At 39.5% G+C, this 27,763-nt stretch overlaps 1 protein-coding gene and 1 long non-coding RNA gene across 2 annotated transcripts in view; one reads left to right on the top strand and one right to left on the bottom strand.

Annotated features, from left to right (window-relative positions):
- hs3st1l1 (heparan sulfate (glucosamine) 3-O-sulfotransferase 1-like1) overlaps positions 1-27,763 on the top strand; it is an 86,690-nt gene that overhangs the window by 24,542 nt on the left and 34,385 nt on the right. The gene's annotated exons all lie outside the window — the stretch shown is intronic.
- LOC133607696 (uncharacterized) overlaps positions 7,143-27,763 on the bottom strand; it is an 82,401-nt gene continuing 61,780 nt past the window's right edge. The window contains exon 3 of the long non-coding RNA XR_009815436.1: positions 7,143-7,425. This is a non-coding gene — a long non-coding RNA (uncharacterized lncRNA). The remainder of the gene's footprint in view (positions 7,426-27,763) is intronic.

Consider the following 27,763-nt stretch of genomic DNA (forward strand, 5'->3'; position numbering starts at 1 on the left):
AAGCAACAAAATCTAAACAGTCTTTAAACACGAGTACAGTCGCCAGTAACACCGGAAATAGATGCTAGATTTGTTGCCAATCGTTTTTATTTTACAGAAGGAGTGACTAAAAGGATTGGAGAAATTAAAAAAAAAAAAAAAAAAAAAGAATTCACAACAACGTTTATTGTACAATGAGCAGGAACAATTTAAAAATAAAACAAAACGATATTATGTATGAAAAACATATATGCTAATACTATACTTATTAATAACTGATTTGTTTTAAATGTATATTCACATCCCTTTTTACAGAATGTATGCATCATAGCAAATCATGCAATGGCGTCATATCCACAACGTTCTAACCACGCCCCCATCGCCACAGGTATTTTGGAAATTTAGGGGAAACCCTGACATTAACAAAATGCAAAAGTATTACATTACGATCATGCTTTGTCAGAGATGTTTTGTAACGTTGTTCTGTGATATTTGCACTTAAAGAAATGCTAGTACATCAGTTGAGGAATATGGGGGTGGGTGGGGTGGGTAGTTTATTTTTCTGGCTGACTGAAATATTGTGTAAATTATTTTATAACATGTGCTGGTCGACTCCTCAATGACAGAATGATTTGCAGGCTGAATATTACATTTAATTAATTAATTAAAAAAAATATCTGTCTAGGGTACACTTACTAATGATGAAAAATAATACCAATTTGCGATTAAACGCAATTAATTTTGAGTTAACTATGAACAAAATGTGATAAATTGAGATTAAATATTTTAATCGTTTGACAGCCGTATTTTTAACGTTTCGTGTAAAACGGCCAAAAGCCATCGGAGCCAAGTTTGGCGCCAGGCCAAGACTTCCTGTTCATTTTCAGGTATGGGTTCTTGAGACTTTTATGTGCGTCCCGTCATGATGGACTTCTGCAGCGATTTTTGCTTTGATACGTGAAACTGGTACGATGGACTATTTTTTTCTAATTTTAAAGGTGGCGCTACAGAGCCAATTTTGAAATGTCATTTTCAGGACCCGCAGAGAATACAATATTTCGCCATACCTGATGTGCCTGCAAAATTTGGGGACTTTACGTGCATGTTAAGGGCCTCAAGAATAATAACAATAATAATAACAATAATAATAATAATAAACAGAACAATTTCAATAGGGGGCAGCACGGTGGAAGAGGGGTTAGTGCATCTGCCTCACAATACGAAGGTCCTGAGTAGTCTTGGGTTCAATCCCGGGCTCGGGATCTTTCTGTGTGGAGTTTGCATGTTCTCCCCGTGACTGCGTGGGTTCCCTCCGGGTACTCCGGCTTCCTCCCACTTCCAAAAACATGCACCTGGGGATAGGTTGATTGGCAACACTAAATTGGCCCTAGTGTGTGAATGTGAGTGTGAATGTTGTCTGTCTATCTGTGTTGGCCCTGCGATGAGGTGGCGACTTGTCCAGGGTGTACCCCGCCTTCCGCCCGATTGTAGCTGAGATCGGCTCCAGCGCCCCCCGCGACCCCAAAAGGGAATAAGCGGTAGAAAATGGAGGGCATGGATGGATTTCAATAGGGCCCTTGCGGTGCTCTGCATCGGGCCCTACCTATGTAGCACATGCAATGTGATGTATCAAGTCTAAAACCCCGGAGCTGTTTTGCATCTTTACTTAGTACGTTTAGAAAGGACTGGCAAACTGGCAGTTGTTCAGAAATGACTGTGAGAAAGCTGGCGATCGTGCTGCAGCTTCATCCTATGTATGCTTGTTAACATATAAGGACTATCAAAAATACAAATATTAAGACATTTTGCCTAGTCAGCAATATCATTTTATAATTTTACAGCTGCTGGATTACCTAAGGGGCTGATTAAAACACATTCAATTGATGCGTTTTGATGTCTGCTGGTTTGTTATTTTATTAATACGAAAAAACCTTGCAATATGTTTTCTAAAACAGTCCAACGGACGCTCACATTTAGTGCCAGCATCTTCCATGAAAGCACCTTCAGCGCCACGGGAAAGAAAGTGGTTTGCACTATAGATCACATTGCAGCAACACACCCACTAATAGGATAGGATAGGATAGACTTTTATTTGTCCCACAATGGGAAGATTGTGTGGTTTAGCTTAGATTTTATTACACAGTAACAAAAGTAAAACCTAATGAAAAACTGAAACTGAGTAATAAATACTAATACATATTGCACACTAACGATTGCACTATGTATAGATAAGTAATAAAACAAAAGGAGTCTCGAGCACGAGGCAGCTGAGCTGTGATAAAGCTGCTGTATATCACGGTTAGGTGGCTGCCCACAGGGCTCTCGCATTCAAACTTTCATATAAGACTTCCTCTTCTTGATTCAGCCATATCAGCTATACAATCCCCACTTATACATACACATGAAAGTAACAATATAACTTTATGTTATAAAAACAGTGTTTAGAAAAGCATATTATGTTACTCCCTGCTTCAACAGAAATATAAAAACCAATAGAGTACAAGCATTTTGCGACTAAAAATAGGTTGTGCGAGTATTGAAAAAAAAAGTAGCACTCTTGCAAATACAGATTTGACCTTTTAATGTGCGTTTTGCTCCTAAAATAAATCCATCCAATCTTGATCAAACTGGAGTAAAACTTTTGCCTATCTGTGTAACATCCATCCATCCATTTTCTACCGTTTGTCCCTTTTGGGGTAGCGGGGGGTGCTGGAGCCTATCTCAGCTGCATTTGGGCGGAAGGCGGTGTACACCCTGGACAAGTTGCCACCTCATCACAGGGCCAACACAGATAGACAGACAACATTCACACTCACATTCACACACTAGGGCCAATTTAGTGTTTCCAATCAACCTATCCCCAGGTGCATGTCTTTGGAGGTGGGAGGAAGCCGGAGTGCCAGGCAGTCACGGAGAGAACATGCAAACTCCACACAGAAAGATCCCGAGCCCGGGATTAACCTCAGGACTACTCAGGACCTTCGTATTGTGAGGCACATGCACTAACCCCTGTTACACCGTGCTGCCTTATCTGTGTAACATGTTCTAAATAAACTTAAACTATAACCATAACTAAATGGACAAGTGATTGACGCAGAATTGTCTCTGATCACTCTTTGCGCACTGAATACTGTGTGTGGGTTTCCCTCCACCTCTTCCTCCATGCACAAAAGGGAGCAGGGTTTTAGCTGTAGCGCGGCTGTGTGTGAGCTTCATCCTCTTTCAAAAGAGTAATTCCGTGAGTAATTCAATTACTTTTTTTGGAAAAGTAACGAGTAACTAGAATGAATTACTTTCTTAAAAGTAATTTTCAGAACACAACCTGTCACACAGCATCATTAAGCAGTTGCAAATATTTGTGCGTATGTCCTATTACAATGTTTACCTATAAAAACACAATTGTTAAAGTCAATTATTTTCATGTTGCTGCTGATGTTTTTCATGTTGCTGCTGTCCTCTCAAACCAGGGCACTTTATTTCACATTTTCTTCTTTTGTGGTTGTGTTAACTGAAGAACTGAGCAAAGCTAAAGGTTTTTTAAAGAAGATTGGAGATCACATTTGACTTTTCTTATAGTAATTGGAAGGCTTTTTCTTTTTTCTTATCTCAAAACACCTCTTAAGTTGGTATCCTATTATGCCAAACTTACTTTTCTTACTTGTTTTTGTGTATTTGGGATCCCCATCAGTCTCGAACATTTTAAATCAGCCCATGGTGGAGATCTTTAATTACGTCAACACGTATTTCTATTTATAGGTTAGTTGATGGGCCAAACAATATCGAGATATGAATTTTGGTCCTTATCTCTCAGGCCTACACTCATGTTAGCAACAGTGCTAGCTAGGGCTGGGCGATATATCGATATGCGCGATATATCGCGGGTTTGTCTCTGTGCGATATAGAAAATGACTATATCGTGATATCGAGTATACGTTCTCACGCAGTTGCTTTTAGCTGCGGGCATTACACGACAGGCTCTCCTCCTCTTTCCAGTCTCTCCTTCTCACAGACAAACAAGCACACCTTCTTACATACGTCACATACTGTCACGTCATACGTCACATACGTATACGCCCTCCCCGAGCAGAGAGGTAGCAGCATGGCTAACGTTAGCTGTGATGCTAGCGGAGTGGTGCGAGCGCGAATACAAGAGAAAGAAAGTGCGAATCTGGTAACAAATGGAGGAATAATTAATTCCCCCAAAAAACAGCAAGGGGGCCATCGTCTGGCGGTGGTGTGGCTTCAAGTGGGAAAATGTCGAACAGACCACCGTAATTTGTCAAGTGTGGGGCAAAAGCGTTGCTATAAAAAGTAGCATTACTGCTGTAACAAACAGTTCAGGGTGTCCCAAGTTACCGGAGTGTGTTAGGTAAGGAGGAGGAGTTCTGTCCCTCCAGAGTTGCCGTAGGGCTGTGACGTAGGGTGTGTGTGGTTGTGGAAGGAGGTGTGTGATGTTGACATTAAAGAAGCGGTGGCTACCGAACCTGCTCTAATGTCTCCCGTTTATTATTTTATTAGATCAGTACACTGTATAGGCGAACCCAGGACACTCGGCTACACTGCTAATATGTAGCATCATTTGAAAAGTCACCCACTAGACAATGAAGAGTGCTTCCTCCGCACGTCAATATCTTCGTTCGGTGCCACACGTCCACACCATCAAAATGCCGAGGCAAACATTTCCAGATCAACACAGTATGAAAAAAATAGTGATTTTTTTAGTTGTGATTTCCTTCTCTGCATGAAAGTTTAAAAGTAGCATATATTAATGTAGTATGAAGAAGAATGTTTTAATGTAGACACATAGAATCATCATACTGCTGTGATTATATGCATCAAGTGTTAATTCAAGGCTAAGGCAAAATATCGAGATATATCTTGTGTATCGCGATATGGCCTTAAAATATTGCGATATTAAAAAAAGGCAATATCGCCCAGCCCAAGTGCTAGCACAGTTTAGGGATTTTCTCTGTGTTTAATTGAGTGTTACAGTAGGCCTTATGATGGCATTGTGTTTATATGTATGAGTGTATGTTGTTTGAGTGTTAATAATAAAATTGTGATACTTAAGATATTTCATACTGTTCCTAAATTTTTTCTGCGCTACAACATTTTTGTGTTTTATTTATTTATTTTTTTAGTAGAACCAGTGTTACTACTAAAAAAAAGCTAAGCGTACAGCCTTATGTTTTTTGGCTCTCATGAAGTCTGCAGTGAGTAGTAATCAGTGATGTTGTTGGAAGGAAAACAGCTAATGTTATGATGCATTTGCGCCACCGTATGCTTAAAATGAGCAAACTATTACATGTAATTATAAACTTGCCTGTTACTACAATACATATATAATTACTGTGTGTATACAAAAACCTTGCTGGAGGTGTTTGGATGTTTTTCTTAAGTGCTTTATTGTCAGAATAGAGCGACTACCGTATAGACTCCATTGCAAGCCAAATTTTGCTCTCTAGTTAGAATGGATTAAAAAAAAGAAACTTAAAATGCATAAAAAATAAAAATATATATGTGCTTGTCTTACATAAGAATTGTGAATGGTAGGCAACATTCGAAAAAAAGTGCAGTTCCCCTTTAATGTTCACTCAGCAATCTCCAGAGGCGATGCAGAGAGCTGTCCATAGTGCTGAAATAAAATTTAAAAACGTTCTACAACAGAAGTGCTCTTTCTAAAGTATTTTTTTGTCATATGTTTGTATGAATATTTAAAAGAATGTACTCCGGCTTCCTCCCACCTCCAAAGACATGCACCTGGGGATAGTTTGATTGGCAACACTAAATTGGCCCTAGTGTGTGAATGTGAGTGTGAATGTTGTCTGTCTATCTGTGTTGGCCCTGTGATGAGGTGACAACTTGTCTAGGGTGTACTCCACCTTCCGCCTGAGTGCAACTGGGATAGGCTGCAGCGCCCCACGCGACACCAAAAGGGACAAGCGGTAGAAAATGGATGGATATAACAATGACACGTTTCTGTTCAGTGTTCAGTATTGCAAGGGGCCACACAAGAACAAATAGATTTTTGTAAGAAAGAAAATTATTGTTAGATGTCATCACTTAAAAAATACGTATGAAACAATTCTGATTAGTAAGTTGAAATAAACAACATTTAAATCTAAATAAATTGTTGCTTGTATATACATACATTTTCTTCCGGGCGATTTGTAAATCACATTAATGCATAATACAAAAACTCAAACTATAGTAGCTTGATTATCTTCTGATTGCAATGAATAATTAATCATATTTATATTTGTGGTCATTTGTCCCTTTTGAATCAGACCATCTGTCACACAGGAACCCGGAAATGAGTTGGAATGATTGTTATTGTGTATCATTATTAAGGTGTGTAGTTAACACATACTGTGCTTTGTTTAAAACATAGACAGAAGCTAATGTCTTATCTATTTAATTTCTCTTTTTAGATTAGATATTTCATTATTTTTCTATCCAGAACATATTTGCATACTCATGCTAATCTCTTAATCATGTTGTTTCGTGTTTCGACAAATCCACAGTATGTGTGAAGCAGCTGTTCAACTTGCTTGTTTCCTGTCCGATCTGTTGGTAATTACCAGCTCTGGTAATTGTTCTGAAAGATTCATAATGACGAATCTTATTCTCACATTCACCAAAATTAGTCAGTGCAGCAAATACACAGTAGCATTAGTGATACAGCGGCTTGGCACCTTCACAATTACAGTATGCCCTTAGGTGTCTTGCTCAATGGCGGGATGAATCAAGCTGCAATTACTTGATTGCAGGCATGGATGGATGGATGATTTTGTAAGGAAACATTATCACCTCATCCTGGTTGTCAGCCAGTGAGGACACTTTTGTAGCACAGCATATGTAATAATGATACATGCATTTTACAAAGTAGCATTTTGCTTTTGACTTTCCATTTTTCAACACAGTTCCGTCGTTACCTTTAATCTTGAGAGCTTGATAATGTTACAACCTGCTTGGCCAGGTCATTCTTTGTTTAGTTTATGGTTGTATTTGTGCTGTTTTTTGGGTTCACTACCTGTTTTGTTTGTATTCTGTTTGCAGTAGCTTTACTCTGCTACTTAGCGCTCACCTGCGGTTTGTTTGTATTGATTATCTCACCTGGTGTTAGACGGCTATATAAACCAGTCTCCCTTCCTTGTCGGTTGTGGGATCATTGCAATACTTTGGTGTCTGTTTGTCCGTGGGAGGAGCGCGCACTTTATGTGGACTTTGAGAATTTTTTCCCTTTTAAATTGAGTTTTGTTTGTTCGCTCTCCAATCCAGCTTGCCTTTATTTTGAAACACAGCTTTTCCAGTGCCTTTTTTTGTGCTTTGATCTTTCCGAACTCTTTTTGTGTGACACATTTGGACATTCAATTCTCATTTACTTGCCTGTGGCCTGCTGTCTCCTTCTTTTTGGGGTCATGACCTTCACTCCAAAGAGCGCACCTGACAGATAAAACACATTAAGATGACAACGTGTGGGCTTTGATCTATCTCAGAGTTCTGGAGCAAAGTATGATAACCATGAACATGTTGGTCTCAATAACTGAGTCTATGACATGTTCATATCGTTACAACCCTAGTGCACAGAAAGTAGATACATTACTCGACTGTCCTTTTTGGAACTTTGACAGTTAGCCACAGAGTTATCACGGTATTGTTGAATGTGCACAAGTACTTTTCCACACACCGAAATCTTTTAACCACAAAATAAAACATATATATATATACACAATATACTTTCTTGGCAGGAGAAACATTGAATAGTGTTGTGGCTTCTTAAGAGCTGTATTAATATTATTATTTGAGGGTTTAAATATGTTTATATTTTTCCGTTTTATTTTGTAAAGGTTTAGGAGTGTTTTTTAATGACAAATACAAAGCGAGTGTCGCACCTCCTGTTTGTGACGTTACGTGCGTTCACTTCCTGTAGTACATATGTCCGTGTATGAGCCTATAAGTATGTTTATTTGCATTAAAGGCCTACTGAAACCCACTACTACCGACCACGCAGTCTGATAGTTTATATATCAATGATGAAATCTTAACATTGCAACACATGCCAATACGGTCGGGTTAACTTACTAAAGTGCAATTTTAAATTTTGCGTGAAATATCCTGCTGAAAACGTCTCGGTATGATGACGTCAGCGCGTGACGTCACGGATTATAGAGGACATTTTGAGACAGCATGGTGGCAAGCTATTAAGTCGTCTGTTTTCATCGCAAAATTCCACAGTATTCTGGACATCTGTTTTGGTGAATCTTTTGCAATTTGTTCAAAGAACAATGGAGACAGCACAGAAGAAAGCTGTAGGTGGGAAGCGGTGTATTGCGGCAGGTGTTGTGCCGGATAACGCACCCCCGCCGTAGAATGCACCCCTTGACTGTTGTACCGGATAACACAGCCGGTGTTTCATTGTTTACATTCCCGAAAGATGACAGTCAAGTTTTACCATTGGCCTGTGGAGAACTGGGACAACAGAGACTCTTACCAGGAGGACTTTGAGTTGGATGCGCAGACGCGGTGCCGTGAGTACGCAGCTGCGGCTTCCAAACATTTGATCGCTTGCCCGTACGTCCGTGCCGCTATGTGCATGTCACGTACGTAACTTTGGGGACTTTGGGGAAATATATGTGCTGTATGAACTTTGGGGAGGTGAACGGTACTTTGAGCTGTGGGATTGAGTGTGTTGTGCAGGTGTTTGAGTTGTATTGGCGGGTTATATGGACGGGAGGGGGAAGGTGTTTGTTATGCGGGATTAATTTGTAGCATATTAAATACAAGCCTGGTTGTGTTGTGGCTAATAGAGTATATATATATATATGTCTTGTGTTTATTTACTGTTTTAGTCATTCCCAGCTGAATATCAGGTCCCACCCGCCTCTCACAGCATCTTCCCTATCTGAATCGCTCCCACTGCCCTCTAGTCCTTCACTCTCACTTTCCTCATCCACAAATCTTTCTTCCTCGCTCAAATTAATGGGGGAATCGTCGCTTTCTCGGTCCGAATCGCTCTCGCTGCTGGTGGCCATGATTGTAAACAATGTGCAGATGTGAGGAGCTCCACAACTTGTGACGTCACGAGCATATCGTCTGCTACTTCCGGTAAAGGCAAGGCTTTTTTATCAGCGACCAAAAGTTCCGAACTTTATCGTGGAAGCAAGGGAATGTAATACATTGATAATGACAGAATATCTTCAAGAGCATATACACTAAATTTAAGGTAAAGCTACTGTATATTAACATGAACTAACTACCATTTGCATCTGCATATCTGACATTAGTGACACAAATAGCAACTTGTTAATGAGAAAGATGTAACAATGCAGAAAGCAGTGTTTGTAGTGTGACCTCAGAGATGCAGAGACGACAGCCGCATAAGTAAAATAATATATAATTAACAAATGATGGCGAGTGCAGGTAGGACGTGCACAAGACACAAAACTTCTTTAGAAAAGAACATACACTCTCACTAGAGTAGCAAAGGCTAACAAAGACAACCGTGTACAGGTAACAATGTTTTGACAATGACAGGGCAGGCATATAAAGGAGCCTGATTGGAGATGTGTTGGAGCCAGCATTCAGTGGTAGACAGGGGAAGTGAAACTACGAATTAAGCAAATTATTCAAAACTCATCAAATACACACTCCAAAACACTCTTGTAGATTGATTGTGAGCAAGTCTCGAAAACATGCAGAGATTCACTTTTAAACTCCTGCCTAATTGTATTTATTTATTTCTAAAATCTTACTAAGAAGTCTCTTTTTATCAAGTATTTATGTTGTGATCTTTAAACCACTTAGTGATTGTATTTATTTTCATTTTTGGTGTGTTTTTTGGCATGCAAAACATTAAAGAGGTTATATTATGCAAAACCAACTTTTCTTACCTGTTGGTACCTTTTTTGTGATTGTTTTTGTGTATTTGGGATCTCCAAATATCCCGAAAATTTGAAATCAAACCATGGAGGCATGGAGGACATATATATATATATATAAGCTTGCTCCAAAAGAGTCGTTTGAAATTTGAGACTTTGGTCTTTTGTGTTAATTACGTCAGCGGATATCTCCATATATGGTTAAGGTTTACCCGGACAGTTTTGCGCGAGTCTGCCATTTTTATTCAGTTTTAGTCCAAAGTTGTATTTAATAAGTTCCTTATTTTTCTCTATCCTCTTGTCGTGGGGCAGACTGGCTCGTCCATGCACATGCATGCTAAAATTTATAACAACAAGTAGAGTATAGTTTAAACTTATATACCCGATATAGAAGCACTAAAAAGCACAACTAGGCTGATGGGCTGGAAACGTGGAGGAAAACGGCCCAGACAATGTAGGAAAAAATGTAGAAAAGAAATCCACAATATTACCCCTTCAATATGTTGTGAATTGAGTTGCAGATTTAGAAACTGTAGACTGTATTAGGAACTGCACTTTGTTTACTATTATTTATTTTGAAGAATACCCTTTTTTTTATATATCAATTTTAAATGCATATGCTGAACTTTCCTCAGTCTATTCTATTTAAGAACAAAATAACTGTTCAACTAATATTTTTAGTTTTTGCTTTTTTTTTTTAATGAAGACATTTCAAAATTACACTTTAGAGTTATCATTATAATGCCATACCATGACACCGTAAGGTCATCATCCTGTCCGAATCGCATACTGGCCCATTCCTACTTGATATCAAGTTTGAAAGCTAAGGACATGATGATGTTTGTTTCCCAGGAGCAAGAACACTTTTCTTCTCTGTTTTCAGTAATTTGCTTGAACAACAACTTAGCTGGGCAGTAAAAAGCAGGCATCTGCTTGTAGCATGTAATTTTGTCTGGATCACCTTCTTGGTAGAATTGGTAGAGTTAATTTTAAATCAGTTTTCTTGTACGGACCTGACTTTTAGAAACAAACCACACATATTCAACAGGACCTTCCGAGAAGCTCCATAATAGTCTGCTTAATGCCTGGTGTGTATTTGAGGTTATTGTACTGTGGCAATGCTCAATTTTGTCCACGTTTTTGCCATCTAGCTTCTAAATTGAGGTGAATTTGAAGAATGTTATTATTCGTTATTCATTTCACACTGTGCAGTGCACCACTACCACCGGCAGCATTATTCGACCACCACCATAATAATACAGTTGGTAGTAACCCTTTGTCAATTCCAAACACAACATATATGGAAATGCAAACAGCTTGCACTTTAGTACAATTGTTTGAACTGATGATCTTGACACAAGTTTGTTGTTATACAGGCAGTGATCAGGTCAATACATAGGCCAGCGCATAGGCCAGGTGAGTGAGGAGACTCCGACTGGTGTGCTTACTGGCAATTGTCACTTCAAAATAAACCCTGATGGGGCTTAAAAACTGTTTTGCGCAAATATACTGTATGTAGTGCATTCAAGAGAAGCATTTTCACAATATTCCTGGATGGCATTCTGACAATGAAATCACATTTATGTCCAAATATTAGTAAATATTGGAGCAAGTAATAACCATTAATTAATCATTATTAATCCAAATTTAAGTGTGATAATCTTATCAAATACAGTGTGGTCAAAAGTTTACATACACTTGTAAAGAACATAAAGTCACGGCTGTCTTGAGTTTCCAATAATTTCTACAGCTCTTATTTTTGTCACAAAAAACATTCATGAAGTGTGGTTCTTTTATGAATTTATTATGGGTCTACTGAAAATGTGACCAAATCTGCTGGGTCAAAAGTATACATACAGCAATGTTAATATTTGGTTACATGTCCCTTGGCAAGTTTCACTGCAATAAGGCGCTTTTGGTAGCCATCCACAATCTTCTGGTTGAATTTTTGACCACTCCTTTTGAAAAAATTGGTGCAGTTCAGCTAAATTTGTTGGTTTTCTGACATGGACTTGTTTCTTCAGCATTGTCCACACGTTTAAGTCAGCACTTTGGGAAGACCATTCTAAAACCTTCATTCTGACCACAAAACTTTCCTCCAGAAGGTCTTATCTTTGTCCACGTGATGTCAGATGAAACAAAAATTGAGCTGTTTGGCCACAGAATCCAGCAATATGTTTGGAGGAGAAAAGGTGAGGCCTTTAATCCCAAGAACACCTATCCTACCGTCAAGCATGGTGGTGGTAGTATTCTGCTATGGGCCTGTTTTGATGCCAATGGAACAGGTGCTTTACAGAGAGTAAATGGGACAATGAAAAAGGAGGATTACCTCCAAATTCTTCAGGACTACCTAAAATCATCAGCCCGAAGGTTGGGTCTTGGGCGCAGTTGGGTGTTCCAACAGGACAATGACCCCAAACACACGTCAAAAGTGGTAAAGGAATGTCTAAATCAGCCTAGAATTAAGGTTTTAGAATGCCCTTCCCAAAGTCCTGACTTAAACATGTGGACCATGCTGAAGAAACAAGTCCATGTCAGAAAACCAACACATTTAGATAAAACTGCACCAATTTTGTCAAGAAGAGTGGTCAAAAATTAGACAACAAACTTGTGGATGGCTACCAAAAGTGCCTTATTGCAGTGAAACTTGCCAAGGGACATGTAACCAAATATTAACATTGCTGTATGTATACTTTTGACCCAGCAGATTTGGTCACATTTTCAGTAGACCCATAATAAATTCACAAAAGAACCAAATTTCATGAATGTTTTTTGTGACAAACAAATATGTGCTCCAATCACTTCATCACAAAAAAATGAGAGTTGTAGAAATTATTGGAATCTCAAGACAGCCATGACATTATGTTCTTTAGTGTATGTAAACTTTTGACCATGGCTGTATGTATAATTTGTAATGTAGTTACACATACTTATTCATAAGATGACTATATATAGTGCCTTACAATATGTTAATGTACACTCCCCAACACAACAGATGTTACACAGGCAGATGATTCAGTGCCAGACATACAAACCCTTTTCTCCCCAGTTGGAGTTAGATACGAAGAAATGACTGACTAAATGTTGATTGCTCCTAATACAACAATCCGAACAATAACAAGCACTAATTTCCACAAGTCATTAGTGCCCATTGTCAGAATGTGGGCAACAGTTGCTCATTACGATGCCGCTGAAGTTTGTTGCATGGACAGCAATGAATTACTCTCTTCGGAATCATTATGAGATGATTCCCTAATTCTTTTTTCTTCATTACCCAACCACACACCAGATTGAAAACACTCTCATTGGCTTCCTGAGCCGCAGTCTTTGCTAAGCGTCATAATGTGCCTTCTCTTTTGTGTTGCAAAGACAAGCAAGCAATTTTCAATATACATGCAGTATTACAAAGGTTAAACATCAATTTAAAGGGCATCTTGTCTATAACTGATGGGGCCCTGATGAGTGCTGGAGAGAGAAATAATCAAGCAAAGCCCAAAAGAAGCCCCTATCAAAATTAAGTGAATGATGGCTAATTGGAATGTTACAGCATGGAGGAGGGAGGCACAATTTATTACCTTCTGGACTTCTTGATGAATGCTCCATTGTTAAAAGATTGGCTAAATTGAGTTTGGATTCTGCAGATCTATACTCAGATACCATACTACTATTTGCTATCTATTTATCTGTCTGTCCGTCTATCTATCCATCAGTCTATCACGCAGTGTAACACAGCAAGACAAGTATTTCCTTATCAGACCCCTGATAGTTGCTTCACAAACTTCACTAATTAAGAATTTGTCTTCAGCAAATTTGCCCGTAAAATGGCCTTTGCTGCAAGAACATTGGTGTGATAAAGCAAGTTATTGGACTTGCGACCTCCTCTGCCTCTTATCGCGCATAAACACTTTGCTTGCATTAACAATACCACAGAGACAGAGGGATGAGCAATAAGACAATCGGGAATAGCAGGGGATTGATGACATATACGTGAAGAACAATGCAACACAATGTCTGAGAAGTCCTCATACTTGAAGTTAGGTTGAGAGTTGTTGTAATTATTATTTGCTTTATGCATTATGGGGCCAAAAAATGATCAACTGCACAGCATATTTTTTTAATTTTTGGTAAAAAATTAGAAATAAATAAACAAAAGAATGGTAACCTCATTATCTTTCCAGGGGATGTAGTAATATAGCTTATGGGTTTAGCATCAGGCCTGCACATATGATTCTGTGTTATGAAAGCCTACTGAACCCTACTAAAAAGACATTGCTTTATTCCCTTTGTCTTCTCAACCTGATTCTGTCACACTCTGAGGATGGCAGATGTTACGATATTTTCATTACATTGCTTTTTTTCCAACCAGACATTTGAAGAGAATTTGGGGATTACTTGTAGACCTGCCAAAAGTATGCTTGCCAGAAGAAAAAACAGATACATTTAGTAGTGTAGTGCCAATACAGGTGGTTAGTTGTAGCTGGGTAAAGCTTCACCCCAGGCGGAGAGGAAAGATTCAGGTAAGATGGTATTTAGTCCTAAGTATTGAACATTTTTTTCCACAACATCAGAAGCAATATGTCTAGAATGTGAATATAAAGTCCGTACTCTACTTCTTACAGCTTGTAAACAAAAGCCACTTTTCCACTCTACGATAGTTACTCGCTTTGCCTTACTCGCCATCGACAAAGGTACGATGAGGTTACATTTGTAGTAGGGCTGCAATGATTCATCAATTAAATCGAATATTATTATAAACAAAAATATATACGGAACAATTTTGCTTTTGCTCTCATTTTTCATGAGTTGAACTCAAAGGTGTAAAACTTTTATTATATACACACACAACAGGTATTCCTCTCAAATATTGTTCACAAATCTGTCTAAATCTGTGTTAGTGAGCACTTCAATATGCTGATTAAACAGCATGATTATTGCACAGTTGTGCCTTGGACTGCCCACAATAAAATAACTCTATGAAATGTAAAGTTTTGCTTTATTGAGGGTCTGGGCCAGTCAGAAAAGCTGTCAGTATCTGGTGCAACCACCATTTGCCTCACCCAGTGCAACACATCTCCTTTGCATAGTGTACGTATACACCGATACACAGCATCCCAAACATGCTCAACGGTTGACATGTCCGGTGAGTATGCCTGTTATGCAAGAACTGTGATGTTTTCAGCTTCCAGTAATTGTGTACAGATCCTTGCAACATGGGACCGTGCATTGCCATGCTGCAACATGAGGCGAACAATGGGTGTCAGGATCTCGTCACAGTATCTCTGTGCATTCAAAATGTCATCAATAAATTGCGATTGCATTCGTTGTCCATAACATACCCCTGCCCATACCATTTCCCCACCCCCACCATGGGCTACTCGATTCACAACGTTGACATCAGCAAACCGCTCTCCCACACTACGCCACACACGGTGTCTGCCATCTGCCCTGAACAGTGAAAACTGGGATTCATCCGTGAAGAGAACACATTGAATGTGAGTATTTGCCCACTCAAGTTGGTTACGACAACGAACTGCAGTCAAGTTGAGACCCCGATGAGAACGACGAGCATGCAGATGAGATTCCCTGAGACGGTTTGTCACAGTTTGTGCAGAAATTATTTGGTTATGCAAACCAATCGTTGCAGCAGTTGTCCGGGTGGCTGGTCTCAGACGATCATGGAGGTGTACCTGCTGGATGTGGAGGTCCTGAGCTGCTTTTGTTACACGTGGTCTGCGGTTGTGAGGCCAGTTGAATGTACTGCCAAATTCTCTGAAAGGCCTTTGGAGACGGCTTATGGTAGAGAAATGAACATTCAATTCACGGGCAACAGCTCTGGTGGACATTTCTAAAGTCAGCATGCCAATTGCACGCTCCCTCAAAACATGTGATATCTGTGACATTGTGCTGTGTGATAAGACGTCACATTTCAGTCTGGCCTTTTATAGTGGGCAGCCTAAGGCACACCTGTGCAATAAACATGCTGTTTAATCAGCATCTTGATATGCCACATGGGATGGATTATCTTGGCAAATAAGAAATGCTCACTAACACAGATTTGGCCAGATTTGTGAACAATATTTGAGAGGAATAGGTCTTGTGTGTATATAATAAAAGTTTGAGATCTTTGAGTTCAACTAATGAAAAATGGGAGCAAAAACAAAGTGTTGCGTTTAGATTTTTGTTCACTATATTAAGGCATCGATTTGTAGTTTGCTGGTTTGATAATGTGTTAATTAGTAAAATGTGCTGTCGTTGTATTGATCCAGCGCACATGAGAGCAGCACACCTATTAGTAATTCAACTTGTGCTGCCGGTGATGTGGCAGCGGTTCAGAAAAACAATGACATGGTGAAAGAGAGCAAAGGGCCCAGAGAAGATGAGAGAGGTTTTGTAATCATTTAAAACTGAAAAAGACAAAACAACATGGTGAAATGTTTGCAGTGTCAAACAGAGTTGGTATTTCACAACAGCACTGCATGAATGATGCAGCACATTACCAGAAAGCATCCTGCATATGTTTGATGTATATGAGTAGAAATAAGGTAAACGTCTATTTTGACAGCGAACGCCATCTTTTATGTTTGACTTGCGTAACAAATGTTTTATTCAAACACATGTTAGCATCTACAGTTTGTACGTTTATGCTATTGCGTTGTTTGTTCAAATATCAAAAATCGAATTAATACATTTGTATGTGTTAAATTGTTATACATTGTCACTCAATTGATTATACTTAAGTCATTTTGTTTAGTTTGGATCTTTATTTATTATCTATAACCTGGTTAATGTTCTTTTGTCCACACTGTTTTGTTTTTTACTTTTTAACTAGTTTTCTTAGTAATATATAATGATGTTTCTGTTTTAAAAGTGCAACTTCAATGTAGAAAGGGTGTTTGATTCGATTACTTGATTAATTAAACACATCAAGGGCATACATAAGGGCATAGATTGCAAACAAAGTGGACTAAGTACACAAATTAAATACGAATAAAGATACATTTGAAAACATAGAAGAAAAACAAATATTACAGTATGTAATTATTTGGGGAAAAAAAACAGATCAGCTAAGAGCTGCAGTTTTAGCAAATACATTTGTAGTCAGCATTTTCAGCATAACATACATACATGCACACAGTGCACATAAAGTGTAACATATTGCACATAGTGATAGGATGAACATACTACAACATTAATATAACAAATATTTATTACAAAAGGTCAGAATGAATTGTCTGGTTGTGTTTAGTGATGTACTGGGAGCAGGCTTGGCTGAAAAGTCAGAAGCAGAAGGTAGGAAGGACCTGCGATATCTCTCCTTCACGATAGCGTGGGTGGAGAAGCCTGTCGCTGAAAGAGCCCCCCCCCCCAGAGCTGTGACAGGACCATGCAGGTGGTGGGAAACGTTATCCTGTCTCCCACCATTTCGACAGGATTCAAGGGGCAACCCAGGACAGAGCTGGCCTTCTTCACCAGTTTGTTTAACCTGTTCCTGTCTGCAGCTGCAGTGCTGCTGCTCCTGCAGACCACCCCGTAAAGCAGGCCTGGGCAATTATTTTGACTCGGGGGCCAAATTTAGAGAAAAAAATGTGTCTGGGGCCGGTATATCTATTTTTAGGAAAACTAATACAAAACCTCACAATAAAGTCTGATTGAATGCTAAAAATGTTATGACAGACCGCCTTAAAAACGGAATGGAATTTTATTTTTTTCTATGAACGATAAAACCCTGAATATTGAAAACATATGAACGTCACACCCCCTCTCAATCGACATATTTTACAATCAAGCCAAATGCAACAAAAATTCAACAAACACAGCGAAATATGAACGTTAAGGGTTAAACAATATATATCACTAAGCTTTAGAACTTTCTTGTAAAAATCTCCTTCCGCGTCTGTCCGACACCCGCATTTCAGGCTCTGGAAACACTCTGTGGAAACACTCTGTGGAAAAACTCCCCACCCACACTGCTTGGTGCCTCGTCTGACCTGCTGTGACGTAGATTACCATAGTAACTAGTAGGGTTGTACAGTATACGGGTATTAGTATAGTACCACGATACTAATGAATCATATTCGATACCATACCGCCGCTGAAAAGTACCGGTCCGCCACACCCTAAGATTTTTTGTTAAAATAAAGCCAACAATGCAATTTTTTCTGGTCCCCTTTATTTAGAAAAGTATCAAAACGTACCGAAAAGTATCGAAATAATATTGGTATCAGGACAACACTAGTCACTAAAATATCATGCAAAAGCGCAAATTCCAACCATTGAAATACTTTGTATAGTTCAAGACTTACGGTCATTTGAAAACATCACTGCACATCATAATGGCAGCTACACTTTCCATCTTAAAGATCTAAAAAAAAATATTTGGGAATGTCCGGCGGGCCAGATTGAAAAGCTTAACGGGCCACATGTGGCCCCCGGGCCTTAATTTGCCCAGATCTGTCGTATAGGATGGCTGATGCCACCACAGAGTTGAAAATGTTCGCAGGTGTCCTCCCTGCACACCAAAGGACCTGTGTATACTCAGCATGTGAAGTCTGCTCTGGCCTTTCTTTTAGAGAGCTTGGGCCTTATCAGTCCAGTCCAGTTTGTTGTTCAGGTGAACACCCAAGTCCTTATAAGAGTCCACAAGCTCAATGTCCTTTTCATGGATGTTCACCATTGTTGGACAAGTGGATCTGCTCCTGTGGAAGTCCAACATCAGCTCTTTGGTTTTACCCGTGTTGAACTGGACGCAGTTCCGTCGGCACCAGTCCACAAATTCCTCAGAGTCTCCATTGTCACGCACACTGGCACATAGGAGTGCGCAATATAAACAATTGAGGTAGAACTAGTCCAGTTGTTTATGCCAGGTTTCAGTGAGACAGAGGAAATCCAGGTTATTGTCAATGATGAGTTGATGCTGGATGAAGTGAAGTGAATTATATTCATATAGCGCTTTTCTCTAGCGACTCAAAAGCGCTTTACATAGTGAAACCCATTATCTACATTTTTAAGCTACATTTAAACCAGTGTGGGTGGCACTGGGAGCAGGTGGTTCAGTGTCTTGCCCAAGGACACAACGGCAGTGACGAGGATGGCGGAAGCGGGAAACGAACCTGGAGCCCTCAAGTTGCTGGCACGGTTGCTCAACCAACCCAAGCTATGCCGCCCACATGGATGAAAAAATTGCTATTCAGGGAACGGGTGTTGAGTAGCAAAAAATTACGATTATGATGCGTGGGGAATAGGGTGCAGAGATGACATGTGACGTCTGGTTTTAACGTGATGGAATAAGTTGTAGTGACGACAGCACCAGAACGAGGGGATGGGCTGAGGGGAGAGACATGTAGAAACAGAGGGTTGCTGTGGTACTAAGGTGGACTTGGTTTTGCATTAAAGGTGTATGTGTTCTTAGTCAATCAGCTAATGTTTGCACACTGTTTTGTATGTTTGATTTGTAGATATCTGAGCCAAGTTTATTTGGGTGAAGTCCATCACTATTAAAAAAGGAGAATTTGTTACAGAATAAATTAGAATTATCAATAAAAGTAATTCAGGTTGCCTGGAGCCACATATGGAGGCTGAGGAGTCTGCTAAAACTACAAGGTCCACGATAAGGGGTGGGAAGGGGGCCAGAGATGTGAATGGAGAGTCGAGTACTTTTTCGTGTGTTAAAGAGGAGATTTGAATGAGATTTTGTAATTTTGGATTGTTTGAAACTTGTGTCATCTGAGCCGATTTAGATGATTATCATCTTGATTTCTGATTGGAGGGATGGGATGAGGTTTTTGAGCTTGTTTATGACGTCAAGCAGAGTAGAACCAGGATAACAGCGGGTGATTGTATTTGAAAATGTAATGTTTCTCGTTACTGATGCCGATGATTAGTGCGTTTTGGGTGAAAAGGGGCTTTGGCGCGGGTTGATGATGCTTAACAATAGTGGGAGGTCCGATGCTTTCCAGCAGGTGGGACTGAGTTCCAAGATTACATGCAGGATGTGAGGGGGGCGGGGGAGGAAGAGACCGCTGTCGCAGATAGGTGCATGGGCGAACCCTCAGGGGAAGGTAGGGCGATACAGTGTCTTCAGGTTTAATGGGCTTTGCCAGGGTATATTTTGATATTATTACACATTTTGTATGTAATAAAAATAAATTATAATAACGATATTGACATTATTTTACATTTGTATGTGATAATTGGAAATTATTTAATTATTTGATTGATATTATTACATCCCCGGGAAGCACAATAGTGGAGTCGTTAACGCTCGTGCCTCACAGCTAAAAAAGGGTTTGATTCCCGGGCACTTTCACTGTCTTCCTCCCACCTCCAAAAACATGCACGTGGGTAGGGACGGGAATTGATACACATTTTCCGCTTTGGATTCTGCTTAACGATTCGGTTCCTTAACGGTTCTCTAATAGATGCTTATTTGGAAAAAAAGAGAAAAAAGGGTGGATCAGCATCAATTCAGTTTAGTTTAAAGGTAACATGACCTAATGAGCCACATATGTACCATAGAAGGAAAAAAAACGTTTTTGTAAATAAATATCCATCATAAATAAATAAATATAAGAAATTAATATTCTTCTCTAGAATTTAATCATGTGCAATTTACACAAGAATGTTACATTTGGTAACGTGAATATGTCAAGCCTTTATTGGTTATAATTTAAATGATAATGGCTTACAGTTTATGAAAACTTTGAACTGAAAATCTCAGAAAATGTAAGGTTTCAAAAACTAAACCATGATGATCAGAATTATAACAAATATAGTCAAGTTAAAAAGTACCAGCACGGCGTGGCGCAGTGGGAGAGTGGCCGTGCGCAACCCGAGGGTCCCTGGTTCAATCCCCACCTAGTACCAACCTCGTCATGTCCGTTGTGTCCTGAGCAAGACACTTCACCCTTGCTCCTGATGGGTGCTGGTTAGCGCCTTGCATGGCAGCTCCCTCCATCAGTGTGTGAATGTGTGTGTGAATGGGTAAATGTGGAAGTAGTGTCAAAGCGCTTTGAGTACCTTGAAGGTAGAAAAGCGCTATACAAGTACAACCCATTTATCATTTATCATTTATTACCAATGATTGTCACACACACTATTGGCTTGCTTGTAATAAGTTAATATCACATATTTGTTTCACATTTGAAGTTAAACTGTTGAAATGAATGGACTTTTACACCATATTCTAATTTTATGAGTTTCACTCGTATAATATAGTGACTAGGAGAAAATCTGGTTGCAGGAAAACATGCAACTTTTCTCTGACTACAATTAAACATTCACCTACCGAAAATCCAAACTTTTGACCACAAACTCTGTCTGTCGTCATGCTTATCTAAATGGGAAGGCATTTATTTTAATTTTACAAATAATAGCGCTAACATGACAAGAGGCGTTAGTTAGAACCCGTTGACGTGCTAGAATTACTGCTGAGATCGGAGCAGTTCAAAACGTGACTTTCATTTATTTATATTGCACGCTGTGTGTTCAAAAAATTCAGCATATTGCTCATATGTCCTCCTCTTGATGAACTAGCAGCCTTATAATTATTACAAGTAGCGTCGTAGTCAACTAAAGAGCATTTGTTGCGCCCGGGCTCTGCCATTTTGAGATCTGACGTCACTACGCAACGTCATCCCCACCCGCAATAATCGATAAGAGAATCGTGTGAATAAATGGCAAGCAATTGCAAGGAATTGATACACTGGGAACTGGATCCGAACAAGAACCGGTTTTTGATTCCCACCCCTACATCTGGGGATAGGCTGATTGGCAACACTAAATTGACTATAGTGTGTGAATGTGGCCCTGTGATGAAGTAGCGACTTGTCCAGGGTGTACCCCGCCTTATGGCCGAGGGCAGCTGGGATAGGCTGAAGAATGTCAAGAAGAAGAATCCTATTACCAAAATATAGTTTTGTGTGAAAGTTCCATAAAACTATATTTCTTAGAATCATTGTGGCTTGTTTCCATTTTTCTGGCAAGGCGCCATACACTGACGACAAGGAAGTGCAGCTGCTTGACTGCTCGTTTTGCAAAGCAATGAACTAAAAGAGAGACCGTTGGTGATATGTACGAACATTAAATGCCACAAGAGACCAGGAAGGGGAATATTCAGAATAGTACTCGCTGCCAGCTGGTCCGAGCAAAATATTGTGGCCAGTTATCGACCAGGCATATCAACTACGTTGGAATTTGTCTCAGAGGTGGAAAACATTTAATTATTATTATTATTTTTTTTTTTTTAATTCATACATTGGCTGATGTGAATGTTATCATATACCTTGGTGGTAAAATGCATGTCAGTATCTTGTGTAATGCAGGTCAATGTGAAGAATACAAACCAAGCAGTGTTTTGTTTGACTCCACCCTGCACACATTCCGAGTATGTTTGGGCCTTAAGCCTGGCAAACCATAAGGGTGACATTAACCGCTGCTTGTCGTTCACTAGTTGAACAGATTTGTCAGGCGTGTTTTGAAACCTACTTACCACTCTTGATTTATCAGAGCGGTTACCTTTTAAAGGAGACTCGATCTTCCACCACGATTACCCTTGTAGAGACGTGATGGTTTTTTCTAATACTGAAGCATAGTGGCTGTAAATCCATTCATATTTGTTTCAACAATGGAACGAGTGCTGTTAAGTGATTAGAAAAATGAGTGATTAATAAATTATGATCTGTAATTAATTAACCTAACAGCAACACTTCACCTTTTCGGTGATACATGTGCTTATATCTCATTCAGTCATGTTCCACAAAACATTGCCTTTGTTTTAAAGTTCCATCCCATCCATTTTCTACCCCCGCTTGTCCCTTTCGGGGTTGCGGGGGGTGCTGGAGCCTATCTCAGCTGCATTCAGGCGGAAGGCGGGGTACACCCTGGACAAGTCGCCACCCCATCGCAGGGCCAACACAGATAGACAGACAACATTCACACTCACATTCACACACTAGGGCCAATTTAGTGTTGCCAATCAACCTATCCCCAGGTGCATGTCTTTGGAGGTGGGAGGAAGCCAGAGTACCCGGAAAGAACCCACGCAGTCACAGGGAGAACATGCAAACTCCACACAGAAAGATCCCGATCCCGAACTAAGGACCTTCGTATTGTGAGGCACATGCATTAACCCCTGTTCCATCGTGCTGCCCTGTTTTAAAATTAAGAGTGACAAATATAATCAAGTCCAATTGAACTTTGCATTGTGCAATCTAGCAACAATCAACTACGAACATTAGCCATTATTTTGCAGAAAAAAAACATATCTGTTTTTTCCAGGAAGGATAGAGGATTTTTATGACTAATTACAGTGTAAAACACCTCCTAAGACGGAAAATAGGTGGGTAGCCTTCCGCTGTCTCTTGTAATGCATGAGACGTATTAATTTCACATTAACCGTTAATAATAGCAGGTTTTACACCGAGTACTACTACTACCATTAGCAGACAACTACTATTAACAGCAGATGGACGTGTCTCGTTGCCACTGTTGCTACTAGATTTGCTTCTGGTTCAAAGAGGATCAAAAAAGCGTCATTCATTCAAAGTATGTGTGCCTCTGTGCATGAGAAACCATTCTCAGGGTATCGCTAATTCAGTTTTAAGCAAGAAAATGGTGAAGTGAAGTGAATTATATTTATATAGCGCTTTTCTCTAGTGACTCAAAGCGCTTTTACATAGTGAAACCTAATATCTAAGTAATATTTAAACCAGTGTGGGTGGCACTGGGAGCAGGTGGGTAAAGTGTCTTGCCCAAGGACACAACGGCAGTGACTAGGATGGCGGAAGTGGGGATCGAACCTGGAACCCTCAAGTTGCTGGCACGGCCACTCTACCAACCGAGCTCTACCGGTATAATGGTGGTTCTGTCTTTCTGCACAATGGTCAGTCCTACACTCCATAGAGATTGTTGTCGATTAGGACCCCCAGTCAGACATGATCTGTCAAGTTTGTTTATTTTTTTCTCACAGGAAATAATGGCAAGCAGCTCAAGGCTGCACGGTGGAAATGCCTCACATCCAGATTATGTGTTTGAATATGGCTCGGACATGGTTTTAACTAGCATTGTGAGATTCTTTACAGCCATACAACTATCTAAGAAGTTTACTAATGTATAAGATAAACTAAGTTACAGTAAAACTAGTCAGCCTTTGAAGACTCTTGACAGACCCATGAAGAGAAAATATGATACCACTGTCTCTTTATATGAGCATAATCATTGTAAAACACATTTGTGTATGCATTTATTTACATTATTGTATTGCTCATATTGTACTGTGCAGCCAGACCATTTCCCATTTTTTGTTTATCGTAACACCACAACTGGTATGCTTCATAAAAATACACACCAAAAAGCACAACAGTCTTGTTGTGGTAATCCTTTAGATCAGTGGTTCTTAACCTTGTTGGAGGTACTGAACCCCACCAGTTTCATATGCGCATTCACCGAACCCTTCTTTAGTGAAAAATAAAATGTTGTTTTTTTTCAAATTCAAGACAAAGTTATGTTTTTGGTAACACTTTAGTATGGGGAACATATTCTAAGTAACAAAGACTTAATTTAGAGTGTTTTGGACACTAGAGGAACATATTTTAAGTAACAAAGACTTAATTTAGAGTTATTTGGTTAGGGTTAGGGCCAGGGTTAGAGGGTTAGGGTTAAAATAAGGCCATGCCGAATAAGGCATTAATAAGTACTTAATAATGACTAGTTAAGAACCAATATGTTACTAATTTGCATGTTAATAAGCGACTAATTAATGGTGAATATGTTCCCCATACTAAAGTGTTACCATGTTTTATTACTGGTGCACAAAATGAACCGTGCATGAACATCACCTTGTTCAAAGAACAAAACCAACACAGTGCATAAACTCACAACAAATTACACACCTGCAAATCAGTGTGACTTCTGCTGTTGTCGTATCCGTAAAAAGCCGATAGGGAGAAGTTTTTATTTACACGATGAGTCGGGTGTGTTTTGACCTCCGCCGAACCCCTGAGCCCGACTCACCGAACCCCTAGGGTTCAATCAAACCCAGGTTAAGAACCACTGCTTTAGATGGTCAGCTACCAGAATTTGTATGAGACTTTATCGATGTCGTGGCAGACGCCATACAAATGCATGGCAGTTTAACTAAGGTTGTGTTATAATTTTCCAGTTGTACGACTTTTTGTTTGGGTTTGTAGGTGCCAATAGGGCTGGGAGATATGGCCTTTTATTAATATCTCGATATTTTTAGGCCATGTCACGATACACAATATATATCTCGATATTTTGCCTTTGCCTTGAATGAACACTTGATGCATATAATCACAGCAGTATGATGATTCATTTGAGTCTACATTAAAACATTCTTGTTCATACGGCGTTAATATATGCTAATTTTAAACTTTCATGCAGAGAGGGAATTCACAACTAAGTCAATTGACCAAAACTGTATTTATTAAACAGTTATTAAGCAGTGGCACAAACATTCATGTCATTTCAAAACAGAAAGTGCAAGATTGTCAGAGACATTTTAAAACAAGCTATGAGTGCACTTTTGTGCATGATGTCACTAAGATGACATATCAAAACAACACGAATGTGCACTTTTTGTACAAAACGCCACTACAATATTTTAAAACAAATAAAGTGCACTTTTGTGCATGATGTCACACAAGATATTTCAATAACTGTCAAATAAAAATTTGCTTCATAATAGGAAATCAAATAGTGTATGTCCTTCGCTATGTGGTAGGTTCCTGCGGACGTTATCTCCTTCTGTTGTTGATTATTTGTTTCATACGGTGTTGATCTGGAAATGGAAGAGGCCAGGCTCAATTGGGTCAGTGCTGGTTGCTTCGACATTTTGTTGGCTGTGACACCGGCCGGAGATGTTGACATGTGGAGTTTTAAGCACTCTTCATTCTCTAGAGGGTGACTTTTCAAATGATGCTACAAAATAGCAGTGCTGCTACTTTTTGTAGAAACGCTTTTGCCGCATACTTGAAATATTACGGTTGTCTGTTCAACATCTTCCCACTTGAAGCCAAACCACCGCCAGACAATGGACCCCGTGCTGTTTTTCTTGGGAATTAATTATTCTTCCTCCATTTGTTACCAGATTTGCACCTTCTTTCTCTCGTATTACCACCCGCACCGCTCCACTTGCCACTGCTAACTTTACCCATGCTGCCACCTCTCTGCTCGGCGAGGGCGTATGACGTTGCACGTGCGACAGTATGTGACGTATGTAACAAGGTGCGCTTGTTTTACGGGACAGCGTGGCGAAGTTGGTAGAGTGGCCGTGCCAGCAATCGGAGGGTTGCTGGTTACTGAGGTTCAATCCCCACCTAGTCACGTCCGTTGTGTCCTAGGGCAAGACACTTCACCCTTGCTCCTGATGGGTGTTGGTTAGCGCCTTGCATGGCAGCTCCCGCCATCAGTGTGTGAATGTGTGTGTGAATGGGTAAATGTGGAAATACTGTCAAAAGCTCTTTGAGTACCTTGAAGGTAGAAAAGCGCTATACAAGTATAACCCATTTGTCATTTATCATTTATTTTATCTCTCTGTGAGAAGGAGAGACAAGAAAGAGTGAGAAAAGCCTGTAGTGTAATGCCTGCAGCTAAAAGCAACTGCGTGAGAACGTATACTCGAATACTCACGATATAGTCATTTTCTATATCGCAAACCCGCGACAGGTTTATTCGATATATCACCCAGCCCTAGGTGCCACTGTATATAATAAAAACGATTAATAACTGCCTGGTGCAACATAGGCAATGTGTTGTCATTTACTGATAGGCGCGTTGATAATAAACATCAAACTTCTGAAAAATTCCTCGGCAGGGAGGATGAGGCACTAAGAAATGATACAGATTGTTTTCGCCGATAAACACTTCCCTCAGATCATGTTTGTCCTGCCAAGAGGAAATTGCAAGTTTCTCAAAGTCAAGCATGGAGAAAACGTATTTAATTTCCCCTAATGGAGTTTAAATGCTTTTAAACCTTGTTTTTTTTACATTTATTTAGACAAATATTTGTCCTGCTGTTGAGTAAGATTCATTAAAAGAATACCCTCGAAAGCGTATCATCAACATTTAGATTATTTATAAATAACTTTTCCACCTCAAGCCGCCTAGTTGGAATTATGTATAAAAGCATGCAACAGATCAACTGAAATTATTTTATGCTTTATTTGATTGCAAGGCCGAGGTCATGTTTTAGAAATGTTTACATGCTGCGACCAGTGAGTTATGATCAAGATACATTTTTTTTTTTTAGCTTTCGGTTTTGAAATACTGTATTACATATGATGCGAGTTCTCCTTTGTTGCAGCCAGAGGTGGGTAAAGTAGACAATAATTGTAGTCAAGTAAGCACCATTGCTTTAGAATGGTATGTCTCAAGTAATATTAAAAAGTCGTCATCAACATAATTACTCGAGTAAGAGTAAATACGTTTTCCGTGAAAAAACTATTCAAGTTTTGAGTAACTTGTAAGTAACTTCTGATTTATTTAGGAGAAATTTTTTAGTGGTTCTTGGACTACAATTGTAGTTGATGTGTGTGTGTGTGTGTGTGTGTGTGTGTGTGTGTGTGTGTGTGTGTGTGTGTGTGTGAGTGTGTGTGTGTGTGTGTGTGTGTGTGTGTGTGTGTGTGTGTGTGTGTGTGTGTGTGTGTGTGTGTGTGTGTGTGTGTGTGTGTTAAACAAAACAAATCGACAATTTACTGCAACATGTTTTCTTTAGTTAGAAGTGGAATTCTTGTTATTTGTAAACTGTAAACATTGAAGATTTGTGCTGGCTTGTCACTTTTTACAGTCAGTACGTGTTTATGCACTAAATTAGTCTGGTTTGTCAAATATTTTAGTTTCTTCTATTTCCACACCTACATATGAAGTTCTAATTTCCATGCTCTTTA

This window comes from Nerophis lumbriciformis, linkage group LG02 (genome assembly GCF_033978685.3).
Source record: "Nerophis lumbriciformis linkage group LG02, RoL_Nlum_v2.1, whole genome shotgun sequence".
In the NCBI taxonomy this organism is placed as follows: domain Eukaryota; kingdom Metazoa; phylum Chordata; class Actinopteri; order Syngnathiformes; family Syngnathidae; genus Nerophis; species Nerophis lumbriciformis.